The sequence below is a fragment of the Lepisosteus platostomus genome, chromosome 1 (genome assembly GCF_059453375.1).
Source record: "Lepisosteus platostomus isolate fLepPlt1 chromosome 1, fLepPlt1.hap1, whole genome shotgun sequence".
Classification (NCBI taxonomy): Eukaryota; Metazoa; Chordata; class Actinopteri; order Semionotiformes; family Lepisosteidae; genus Lepisosteus; species Lepisosteus platostomus.
Window position 1 is genome coordinate 53,587,967 of NC_142611.1, and position 13,130 is coordinate 53,601,096.

Genomic DNA, 13,130 nt, shown 5'->3' on the forward strand with positions numbered 1-13,130 from the left:
ATAACAAGGAAACAAAAATTAATGATGTTCAAAATAGTGTACAACATTTTTAATCAAAACTTTAAATCTAGCAAAATAATCACAACAGTTACTTATTAATATAATAATAACTCATTAATGTTTGATGAATCCAGAAAGATACGGCTTCTACTTTCCATAAAGGCCAGGCAATGCTTCAATAATACAATCAAAACATTATCACCATGATGTGTTTAGAAAGTTTATTACAATAACATATTGAAAGCTCTTTTGGTTTAAATTGCCTGGCTGGCGAAAATGGCAATCTGACCATAAGGACGAGAATATCCTTTATATTGAAAGAAATGATTCACGGAACTTCTGCAAGGGTGATGATGGAGGGAATGAGGGGTGTGAGAAAGTGAAAAAAGTGAGGCACAGGAAGTGAGATATATTGTAAAACCTTGATATTTTTTAGTTCTATATTCACAATTTTGTCTATTCAGTGCAAAATAGTGACCAAAATAACCTATTCGCGGGTTGCTGAGTGGGAGAATAAATGCGGGCACCCACTTTCACATTTTCATCTTGTATTCAATCTCCATGCATCCAGTTATTCCTGGCAACAGTCTCAGCAACCTAGTGGCCATCTTGGAAGCATGTGGTGCAAAGTGGGACAGAACGTCAATCCATTTCATAGTACACACTCATACATCCAGTGACCCCTTTTGAAATACTGGTGAACCTACCCAGCTTGTCTTTAGAAGGTAGGAAAAAATGAATATCCTGTGAACATAGGGATAATATGCAAACTCCAAACAGAAAGCATGCCAGTCCAGAATCCAAGAGCACAGATGCAGCAGGACAAAACAATGTCACCATGCTACTTCAATAATTTATTATGATCTATACTTATGTTGTATTTTAATATGTATTTTCTGCCCACCAGAAGATCAGTCTTAGGCTGTATAATTCCCAGTGCTGGATATTATTGCTATTGGTTTATTGACCAGGTGGACCTTTATGGACATGGAGTCAATGGTTTATGACATTCATTGTGATTCACACATCACATCACAAAAGGAGAAATAATCTGAAGATTTGTATTACATAATAAAAAGTTAATGTAAATAGTAAATATATTACCAAAAAATTAAAGTCTGTACAAATTAGATGCCTTATGTTTAAATGTGTACTTTGTGAAGATGATATACAGTACTGTGCATGAACAAATAAATTTAGAATAAATATTTTTCATTTCAGTAAAATGGTAAATTTCCAAATATTAAATGAGAAAAAAAAACAGTACTGTAAGAAGATTTTTAATCATGCTTCACTCTTGATCTATGTATATTGACCTTCTTTAAGGTTACTTACATTTACAAAAATGTAAATTGTCAAATATACTTTTCTGATGATATGTGCTTTTTTAATTATTAGGGTTTTGTAAGCTTAAAAACGCAAATGATCTGATCATACCCAATCAATGTCAGCCCTTAATTGATAATTGACCTTTGTGTGAACTTTGAAGACTACAGGAAGGCTAATGATTAAATAGCTGGGACATAAATGAGAGGATTGAATTCCATTTGCAAGAAAGGATTGCCATTACCTCACATTTGCAGACAGCAGTATTATTTTAGAAGTCTCTAGGGAAGAAAGAAAAATTGCTTTACAAAGTAACTTGAGCTTCACTGCACTCGCTATACAGCATGCAGTAAATTAGGAAAAGCAGTGGAAATTAAAGTGATCTAGTCAGCATGCACCATGCTGCATCATTGAGTTAATGTATTGAATAGCTGTATATTTTAGAATTAAAAATACAATGGACGAGGGGAGGTCAGGTTTCGAACTATGCTTTGTAGGTGGGAGGAACAAAATGTCATTTGGGGTTCTAAGGGACACACAAATGAGAAGATTATAACGGAATTGTCATGGAAGTGTATTTAAAACTGAAACTCGTGACCTGTAGGGTTGCACATAGGGTAGTGAGTGCATGGAACAGGTTTTGTAGTATGATGTTGAGGTTGATAACCTGCTCATCCTTCATGAAACAACAGACTTTGATGGGCAGGTTTCAAGTAGCAGGATTTTACAAAAGAAATATTTAGAAGCAATACTTAGGTAACATTAAAGAGTCAGCAATAAGGAGTAAATTAGTAGTATATCTTAGCCAGTGAAAGATTTTTGTGCTCATGCTATTTCTGCTTGTTTTGGACAGTAAAAAGAAGGAAAAAAGATATCCTGCCATTGAAACTGCTTTTTTGCACTTTATTTTTATAGAGAAGATCACTCTTTACTCTGGAATGGGCCAAAAATAACAAATACATGACAGTTTTTGATTATGTTAAAACAGACCTGTCAGGTTTGAGAATGATTAAAGAGACATGCACTACATACAGAAAACAATGAAACCTCCCTGCAGTTTTTTCAGCTTGTTTAAAATACATTCACTGCTCAGTGTCTTTTCTATTATTACTTCCCAATTAAAAAATGTATGCAGCCATAACATTTGTTTAATATCAATGTAATGATGTAGTTTGTTAAACTTCAGAAGGATTTTACCACCACACAACTAACCTCAATCAATCAGTTTATCAAATGCACAATACAGCGTGCAGCAGTAGTTGCTGGCAATGAAACGTCTTTTCTGCGAGCTCACGGGGGAAGGGGGCAGGGGGTAAAAAAATCACAAAATTAAAGTTACAAAATAAGGTTAGATAATAATACATAATAGTGCAATAGAAAAATAAACTCAGACAGGGCTCAATATAAATAGAGCTGTGATGTGCCCAGGGTGTATGCAATACATTATGTCCAAGTAGTGCAGTATGTTGAATACAATGAAAACTGTACGTCCATGTAGCCATTATGGGTGATTTGCTGAAGGAACTGCAGCTTGGCTATTTAGCAGTCTTACTGCCTGGAGGTAGAAGCTGTTCTGTAATCTGTTAGTCTTTGACTGAATGTTTCGATACCATTTACCAGAGAGTGGGAGAGAAAACAGTTTGTGACTGGGATGACTGAGGCCCTTGAGAATGGACCTGGACTTCTTAAGACAACTAGTTGAGTAGATATCTTGGATGTTCGATACCTCACAGCTGGTAATGAGCTGCGCTGACTTCACCACTCTCTGCAGTACTTTGCAATCCCAGGAGGAGCAGTTCCCATACCAGGCACTGATGTAACCAGTAAGGATACTCTCAATAGTGCACCTGTAGAAGTTGGCATGGATATGTGATGGCACGCCAAACTTCTTTAGCCTTTAGAGAAAGAATAGGCGCTGCTGTGCTGTTTGACCACGATGTTGATGTGGTGGGTCCAGGTTAGGTTCTCTCTGCCAACTGACCCATTGGCAGTCACTTGGCAAATGAAATAATATAATTGATAAGTTCATGTGAGTGTTTATATAGTTTTTTTTCTGTCTCTTCATCAAGACAATATGGTGAAGCAATAAATTACAGAAAGCCTGGGTTTATAATAAGGTGTAGAATTTAAATAATGGGAAGTAGCTTTCCAAGGATTTGGTGAGATTTAATTTAGAATAGTGTTTCCATAATATAAAAGTCTAGATAGAAAAAGTTCAAAGAGTGAAAACATTTTCACATATCGATGTATAAAGTACACATTAAAAGGGTCATGATACTTCAGAAAGAATTCATGCAGAATGGAGAGTAGTTTCTTAACACAAAGAATTAAACAGCCTTCCCAGCCAAGTGTTTGGGGTGCAAACTCTGGGCTTCTTCAAGAAAAAGCTACAGTAGATGAAATTTTAGTTTCACTTAGTGTCCAAACCTCCAAACAAGTAAGATACAGTATGTTAATTGACCTCCCTTTTGCAGCCTTTCTTACATTCTTATTTATGTTTTAACATACAGGTGTCATGCCTGGGTGTTTGGGAGCCTTCAACCCTCAGTTTCAATGGAAACCAAGCACATTCCCACAAGAGGTCACATTCTACAAGCCCATTAATTATAATTACTTACATTTTATATAGCGCTTTTCTGGACACTCCACTCAAAGCATATTACAGTTAATGGGGACTCCCCTCCACCACCACCAATGTGCAGCATCCACCTGGATGATGCGACGGCAGCCATAGTGCGCCAGAACGCTCACCACACATCAGCTATCAGTGGGGAGGAGAGAGCAGAGTAATGAAACCAATTCATAGATGGGGATTATTAGGGTCATGATTGGTAAAGGCCAATAGGAAATTTGGCCAGGACACCGGGGTTACACCCCTACTCTTTTCGAGAAGCGCCCTGGGATTTTTAATGACCACAGAAAGTCAGGACCTCGGTTTTAAGTCTCATCCGAAGGACGGCGCCTTTTTACAGTATAATGTCCCCATTACTATACTGGGGCATTAGGACCCACATGGACTGTAGGGTGAGCGCCCCCTGCTGGCCCCACTAACACCTCTTCCAGCAGCAAACTTAGTTTTTCCCAGGAGGTCTTCCATCCAGGTACTGACCAGGCTCACACCTGCTTAGCTTCAGTGGGCTGCCAGTTCTGAGTTGCAGGGTGATATGGCTGCTGGCTATATTCAGACCACCTTGAACCAATTAACCACACTATTTAAACTATGTTATGCCACTGGTGTGATGCTCTGTCATTGAGATGATTCCAAGTTCCAATGGCAGTGCACTTAACAGTACTAACCTGTGTCTCGTAATTAGTTCTCTGCTTGAATCCACCTTAAGGCTTACAGACCAGTCTTATTCTCAACCACAATATCCCTTTCATCTCCAATCTGCCTCTGCCATCAATGGTAGCCTTTGAGCTCCACCATTGCTGATCTCTAGCACTTTGATTACCAGCCTGTCAGAAAGAGGCAGCTGTCAGCTCCAACTAGCAACGTTATAACAACAGGAAACCTGTCTCTTTCTAATTAACAGATCACCCTAAAGTTGAAAATTGGTAGTAAATTTGTCAATGATGTAAATACTGTATATTGATGTCAATGGCTGCAGGATGTGAGTTGCGTGTACAAGCAAATGGGTGTGATATTTATCCAGGATTAAAATTAGGGGCCTTTCACACAAGATCCATAATTGTAACCTACAGTATACTGAGTTTGTGGTATTCTGATTTCTGATTTTTTAATTCTGATTCTGGTATCATGTAATACCTGTTGAACAGTGATACTGTTGTTAATTATGAACTAATGTACACCGCAGGTCCTCTGTCTTCTAGCCAGTGTATAATTGCGCATAAACAAAAAGCTAAGGTTTCTAAAAATGCAGTTAGGTAATAGCTACCATTTAAATAAAATGTATTCAACAATTCACAAATAGTGATATTTTAAACATCAGTAGTTTGAAAATTCAGTTTTCCTCACAAACCTATTGACATTTGAAATATTGTTTCTCAAAAATAAACACAGTTAGTGTTTAAATTATAAAATGCAGGTTGTGAAAAAATGCACTAATCACACTCAACAAAATGCAAAAAGATTGACATCTCTAGGTGGGCACATTAAGATTAATATCTGATGCACCCCAATATAAATGGTGATGCACAACAGCATGAAAAACTTCCGTGAGCTGGGCAGCTGGTACTTAATTGTGGTATCATTTGGTTTTTGGTAGCGGCTAGTGACAACGCTTGTTCTCTGGTTTTTAGAAATTATAACATGGTTTCACGTAGAATATTAATATGCCTTTCAATCATGCATCTCTGCAGGTCCCACCCAAGACGTATTATATATTTTGACTACTAGCTCTGACATGAGAGGACAATGACAAAAAACATTACTTACAAATATTTACAATACTTTGGTATTTGTGAGTGGCATTTATTAATTTTACACTTCAAAAATAATTGTCAGTTTTTTTATTTCAAGGGATCTATTTTAAATGGAAGAGGAAGTATATCCCTCACCAAGCGTAGCTTCTAGTTTTAAATTCATCATGTGAGCCAAATACATGGACAAAAAAGCTACATTTCCCAATGTTCCACGCATGTTAAAGAAGTCCGTGAATAAATATCCACAGATGTCCATAGTGTACATCATCTGTATATTGCAAACACCACTGCCATTCTTGCAGACTGCCTTCATCAAAGGGTCATTAAAATTATATTAGATTGTTGTGAGTGGTGCATACAGTACCTTAACAATATAATGGCAATTTGCAATTTGCAGTATTAACAATTTCAGCTATTTTGATTAGTTTATAGTAACTCAATGTTTTCTGAGAATTTCCATTAACCCAAAAACTGGGGTCTGATCCAGGCTCTATTCATGGCATGTACTCCCCTTTTTTATATAAAAAAATACATACTGTACAGCCACAATAAATTTTAAAACAGTAGCTAGCTATGCATTTTATATTTAATATTATGTTTATATTTATATTATGTTTATATAATATCTGAAATATGTTATATTTTCAAGAAATATTATTATTAGACTAAGAAAAAAGCAGATGAAGTGAAGCTACCATTTCTGTAACATCTAACGCAACACAAATGCCATCTAGTAACCTGTTTTGCGCTGTAAAGGGCTAATAGCAGTGTGTTGGTACAGAAATTACCTTAATGAGCCACATGATTAGTTGAGTAGTCTTAGTTTGAGTGCAATAATAGTGGTTCACATGATGTCAGAATAAATGCACACATCACTAAGTCAAGTCCAGTAGTCAGGTAGTGAATTTCAAGCAAATAATTAACTATAATGACCAAAGAGCTTTCAAAATAACTCAGGTATTAAGGTGAATGAATGCACAACCTTATACAGATCAGGAGAAGGGTATAAAACATTTCAAATATCCTTAAACTCTTATCATCACTAGAATCATTAATCATCTGAGAAGTAGAAGGCATCCAGATTGCTTGGATAAGGCTGTCCCTCCAGAAGGAGCAGCAGGGAAAGAAGGAAACTGATTAGGGATTCCACCATGAGACCAGCAGCAAATCTGAGTTACAGAGCTCAATTGATGACATACTGTAGGAAATAGTGGTAATTCCACAGAGCTAGTATGTTATTATTTATATTGTACACGGAAGTAAATATCCCTGAGTGCCAAGTCAAAGTTATGACTTAAATCCTATTGAGTACTGCTGTCCATAAACAATCCTCAATAAATCAGAGAATTCTTGACCAAATCTCTCTTTCATCTCTTCATGGGCAAGAATTTCACAAATTCAATGAACAAAGTAGGTAAGATTTACCCAAAAGTCTTGTGACTGTAATTGCTGACAAAGGTACTACCACCTCTTATGGATTTCATAGGTCTGACTGCTTATGCAGTCAACACATATTTAATGGAAGTTCTCATCTGATGGTTGAGAGGGATCATAGCAGACAAAGCCAATTTTCACACAACTGTCATAATCATTACAAGCTTTTTCTATGCATTTTGTATGTATGTATTTCTTCTTGCATTTTGTTTCATGTATTGATTTGTCAACTCTTGAAGTACCTTCAAGTAACACAAAACGACAGGAGGAAAAAAGAAAAATATTCTACTCATCTCACATTCTCACCCATTCTTTGTCATAGACTGAGCCCCAAACAACAAAGAAGGAAAGAAAAAGATGGAATGCAAAAGAAATATTCTGTCTTGCATTTCCTTCATTCAATATTTATGTAAACATTGCCTGTTCTCCAAACAACTAAAAACAAAGATATGTATATACTGTATATACACTCTATGTGTCACACAGTTTGTCTTTAATGCAGATAATTTGTCACATTGAACTTCATAATTCAACATATGCTCCTTACAATTGAATAAAACAAAACATTTTAACTAAACAACCAAAGAGACAGAATGGAATGAAAGGCAGCTCCTATCTAGCACAAATCCACCACAAGCTTCCTCTTATCTTTTTTCCCTTTCCATTCCTTTCTTGCTAAAACTCCCCCAAGAATGCTGCACTATAAAGCAAAAAGGAATTATGCAAAATAATGAGTGGAATTCTGATATAACCTTTTCCCCAATAAATATACAGTTAACAATTAATAGATTATTGATACAAATAAAATGTAACTAATCCTTTTTATTACATACATTTTTTAATGAAAATACTACCTCCAAATAATGGTATTTTCTCACACAGTGAAGTACACATGCTGGGACAGGCATTACAAAGTCTCTGTTGCTAAGTTATGGATTGGGCTTTATAGGTTTTTGGGAGAAACCATGTTGCCGGTGAGAAAAAAAATTAGGTGTTTTTTAGTAACATATGAGTTAACTAAATGTATGTGGCTATATTTGTATTTTAATTTCACTTATAAAAACAAAGGATCCAGGTGTATTGTTTGAGTTAATTTTGACCGCATTTGAATGACCTTTGCTCTGTGTGTGCACCCACAAAGCAAGCAAAGCTATCCCCAGAATTCCAAACTAGGTAAAGTTTGTTTGTGTTTCAAACCAGTTTTATTGACCTCATCTAGACAGTGAAGTGTTTGCGTATGTGTGCACTGTACCTGTGGATACCTCATGAGTACCAGGTGAAACGGAGTCTTCAGTTACTTGGACTAATAGGGGGATGTCAGTTATTGCCAAAAATCAATTAAAGCATGAATGGCATTTTACAAACTAAAAACATACTATTACATGAGAAATAATATTTATTTATGATAATATACATGAAATAAAGAGATTGTTTCATAAAGATGTATAACTGTGTAACATTCATATACTGTATACAATTTGCTAAAGCATTCAAAACACAAACAATACCCTTCATAAGCAACTGACATACCCCTATGGGGTACAATTGATATTCCTGAATTTCAAACATATATAACATTTATTTTTACTGTTTTATTATTTGTGTATTTCATAGTTATTGTTGGGAAAGCCCTGTATTTTTTATTCTACAGCCAACATTCTCCTTTAGGAGATTTTGTCCAATAAATCCTAATTTCGTTAAAGGGGAATTGCAGTACCAATTTCACAGACTGGTTATTTAATCTCGGTAACAAAATTAATTCATTGAAATGCATTACCCTATAATTAATTATCTTTGCAGTTTTCAAATATTCCTGCCTTTTCAGATGTCAACATCCCAAAAGGCAGATTATTTGACACCCCAGGCTTGCCTAAACATGTTTCGACATTGATATGATTCCTGTACCAAAAAAAGGAAAGTGTCATTATTTTCTCTTACAGCATACATTTTCTATATTATTATGATAATATAATTTCAAACCCTAGGTCTGGGGCTCTTAATCACAGTCTAATTGATTTCTATTTTCTCTTTAGGGCATGCTTTTAAATTAGGTATCAGTTCTTAAAAAGTTGAATAGGATTGTAATTAGTATGAACAATGTACCAATTTCTGTCATGATCGTTACTCCTCCTCTTAAGGGCGCTCCAGCTCTTCCTCTTTCTGTCCCATTCCCCACACCAGTTCCTTATTCCAGCCCCTCTTTAGTTCCACCTTTAAAGCCAGACGCAGGTGTTTGCCCGAGGCTTCTCATTGAAACCTGCTTTGTGAGAGCCCGGGGTCCTTCTGCGTCTGGCTCCGTCATGGTTTTAGTTTCCTGTTCCTGATTCCCTGCCCCACCGGTCCCGACCCGGTTCTTGTTTTAACTTCGGATGGATCCCCTGGTCTTGGACTCAACCTCCCATTTTGGATTCCCCCTCTGGATATACCCTTGGATTGTTCGCCCTGGATTCACTCCCCCTGGACACCTGCACTCTTCGGACACGCCCCCGTCTCCTGACCCAGTTCTGCATGATATTTTTCCCTATTGTTTCTTCACCTTCTGGATCGTGTCGTCCGCATAGGGCCCGGAAAGAACTGTTCATGACAATTTCAAGTCCATTAGCTGAAATGTTACCAATTAAATCTCTGTAGAAACAAAAATACAATTGTGGGGGTGTTAAAACATTTCCATCCAACTTGTGCCTTTTCACCATGAAATGTTCAACTATTAGTTGTAAAGAAAAAAAATATAGGATATGCAGAAAGACCGCATAAAATTCTGTATGCAAAAGCTGCTGGAACAATACAGTTGAAGTGAGTATCTCTGAAATGAATACCTCTGTGCTGAACCATAAAATAAATTACTTTAAACAAGCAAAGTGATCTATTAAAGCTATGGATCAGCACTACTGATTACAAGTTTAGTTTGAATTAAAGCCAGTAGTCACTTTGGGTCCCCTGGGACCAGAGTTGGGAACCACTGCTATAATTATTTTGTGGGTGTAATTTGTGTCTTTTTTACTATTCTTCACTCCATTAAAACAGTAGTGTCTATGTTTTATATTATAATATATTTCTTAAAAACCAATCCATCTATCCAGTATGTCAAAAGTGTCAGATTGGAGGAGTCCTTGTGCAAAAGACATCCCTGATAGAAAACTGTGGAGAACACTTGCTTACTGAGAATCCCATCAGTGAAGATGATAAATTCATAATCCCAAAATCAATATGTACTAACAACAGCCAGAGATTGTTCCATTCAACATGACTAAGGCCATTTCAACATCTAATAAAAGGACTGCATATTGAGATTGGCATCAGTGATAACATGAATGTTGTGAAGAAGATGTTGAACATTATCTGCTGCCAGCTGGATTCTGATATTTCCTATTTGATAATGATACATCAATCTGAAGTTTATGTATGCATTTTGACTTGTAGGTTAGCATCCAAATGCTAACAGCCTTCTTCTCTTTCCTCCAAAACTCCAAATAAACCGACTCCTAGGGGTGGGTTTCCCTGCTACTTACACTATTTTACAGTAAATTCCCATGACTCAAGTTTACTATTCGAGGAAAAACATTTAATTTATGAATTTTTGAGTAAGAATTATGTTGTTGAATTGAAGTTATCCATTTGTATCACTTTATTCAGAAACTTTGAGCAGGGATGACAAAGAGATTATTTGTGTTCAAAATTCTCAAAGGCAGTGCAAAGTTAACACAGTGGATTTCTTCAGAATGAACTGTGAAACACAATTCAGACAGCACATGTGGAAACTATGTGGAAGTGCATTTAAAACCAAAAACAGGGCACACTTCTTTACACACTGCAGGGATATACAGTAGGGCAAGTTACCCGGCCATGTGGGTGAAGCCGATACCTTGGCTCTGTTCAAGAAATGAATGGATGAGATCAATGGTCTGCATTTTCTGCCTTTTTAATTGTTATGTACATTTGATGTCTTTTGCCTTTTTGTTTTTAAAAAAATAACATTCCCCTTTAAAAAAAAGTTTGACTGTCACTTCATTGACTTCAACAAAAATTAGAAATTTGTATCAGGAATATTGTCATCTGTGTGCAGTACTCCTGTATTTTGTAAAGAAGAAATGAAACAAGGTTTTGGCTGTGGAACCTTCTTTGGGTATCAAAACACAGCTAAAAGGCTCCACATTCAAAACATTATGTTTCTTTTCTTCTCTTTTAAGCATGGAATAAACCTTACTTGTTCCTTTGCAGCATACACATGCTAATGCAGCTATCTAACCTACTTGAACTACTTCATCCCTGCATTTTCTCATACTTTCAAATACATTTCAAACTGTAAAGAAATGTATATGTACAGCTCTCTACATCTTCTTTTTCCCTTCTCCACAGAAATAATGAAAGGCAAGTTTCCATTCAATGACAAAATAGACAATATAATATTAATTATTATAATAATATAAGCAGTGTGTGATTGAGACTAAGCTTTTTAGGAGCAGAGAGCACAACACAGAGTTTTGTAGGATGGAAGAGGGAGTTTCAGAGCAGGGAGCAGAGTGCATGGGCGTTTGTAGGAGGGCATAGAAAGTTTCGAAGTAGAGAAGAGGACACTGTACTGAGGACTTGCACAACACATACCTTATTATAGTCTGCATTGCCTCTATTAACTCCGTCTGAGAATTTGGAGCAACAAGAAGAGCTTGCTTACTCCCTAGTTTCTATCAGCTGAAGACTTTTTGAAACTTTTGACTTCCATCTGTATCTCAAAAAGCTTCTGCCCAGGTTAAAGAGGATGAGCATTCTTTTAGAAGTGCTAATTTAAGTTCTTGTTCTTTAATTTTGCACATACAGGATAATGTAAGAGTCAAAGTAGTAGCACTCATAACGAAGCCCTCGATATGTTTGATAATAATAGAAGGTTGCTTACGAACCAATAATTAAATTGTTTCAATAGCTTCAGTTTTCTAAAATGTTATAATTTGTTCTAAAATTTCTTTGTGCCAAAGTGCTAAACTCTGAACACATTCAATCAAACTGAATTGTGAAAGTCTAAGCATAAGACAAGTAAATAATGTTTACATATATGTACAAAAAAACTCTTAATCTTCTACTCAATTAATTTCCAGTACTGTGTATTGCAGTATGTGAATACTATTGTCTCACATAAGGACCTATTTCAGATGCTATTTCCTATCCATGCAAAATGCTCAATAATTTTATCATTTGGTAACAATTATGACTGATTATTGAAATGGCCTTGTCTGTGAGAGAACACAAGCAAAACTAATGATCATTACATCACTTCACATTATGCTGGAAAGACCAGCAGTTTGTGACAACTTTGAGTTGGCAGATATGAACATGATTATATTATGTGGTCAACAAATTCTGTTATCTCAAAAGAAATGACAAAAATAGTAACTTACCATGTCACAAATAGAGGTCTTACAATTTGACCAACTGGATATATTGCCCAAATTAATAAGAAGAGGTCACCAGAAGACTCAATTCCTAGAATATTTTGCACAGAAAATTAAGTCAAGTAAACAACTAGATTTTTTAATTGTATGTGTAGTATTCCAGGTATTTCCAAAAAACGTTCTTGTAATGTTATATTGGTGGTGAAATTGCTATGGTCACATTATCCTGTATTTCAGAACTGAAAGTGGCGGGGGTGGCATGACACTTACTTATAGAAGAAGAGGTGGCCATTGTTGAAAAGGTGCAGAGGATATCCGGTACAAAATCATGACAGACAACATATAGCAACAGGAGTTGAAGCCATTTGCAACAACCACAATTGGACACATTTGGAAATATCACCAAATAAAAATAAAGCAGATATGCTTAGTGTATTTTCAAAGTGATGAAGAATTAGTGAAAGCATAGCAATTGTGATCGTGTCAGATCTGATGGGGTGCTGCCTGAGTACCGGCAGAGCACTTCTTATTTCTGTGCGGTGTGCTGGTGTGTAGTCATCTGTGGAGGTTTCTGTTCTCTGGTATAGGAGAGAATCCTTTTTG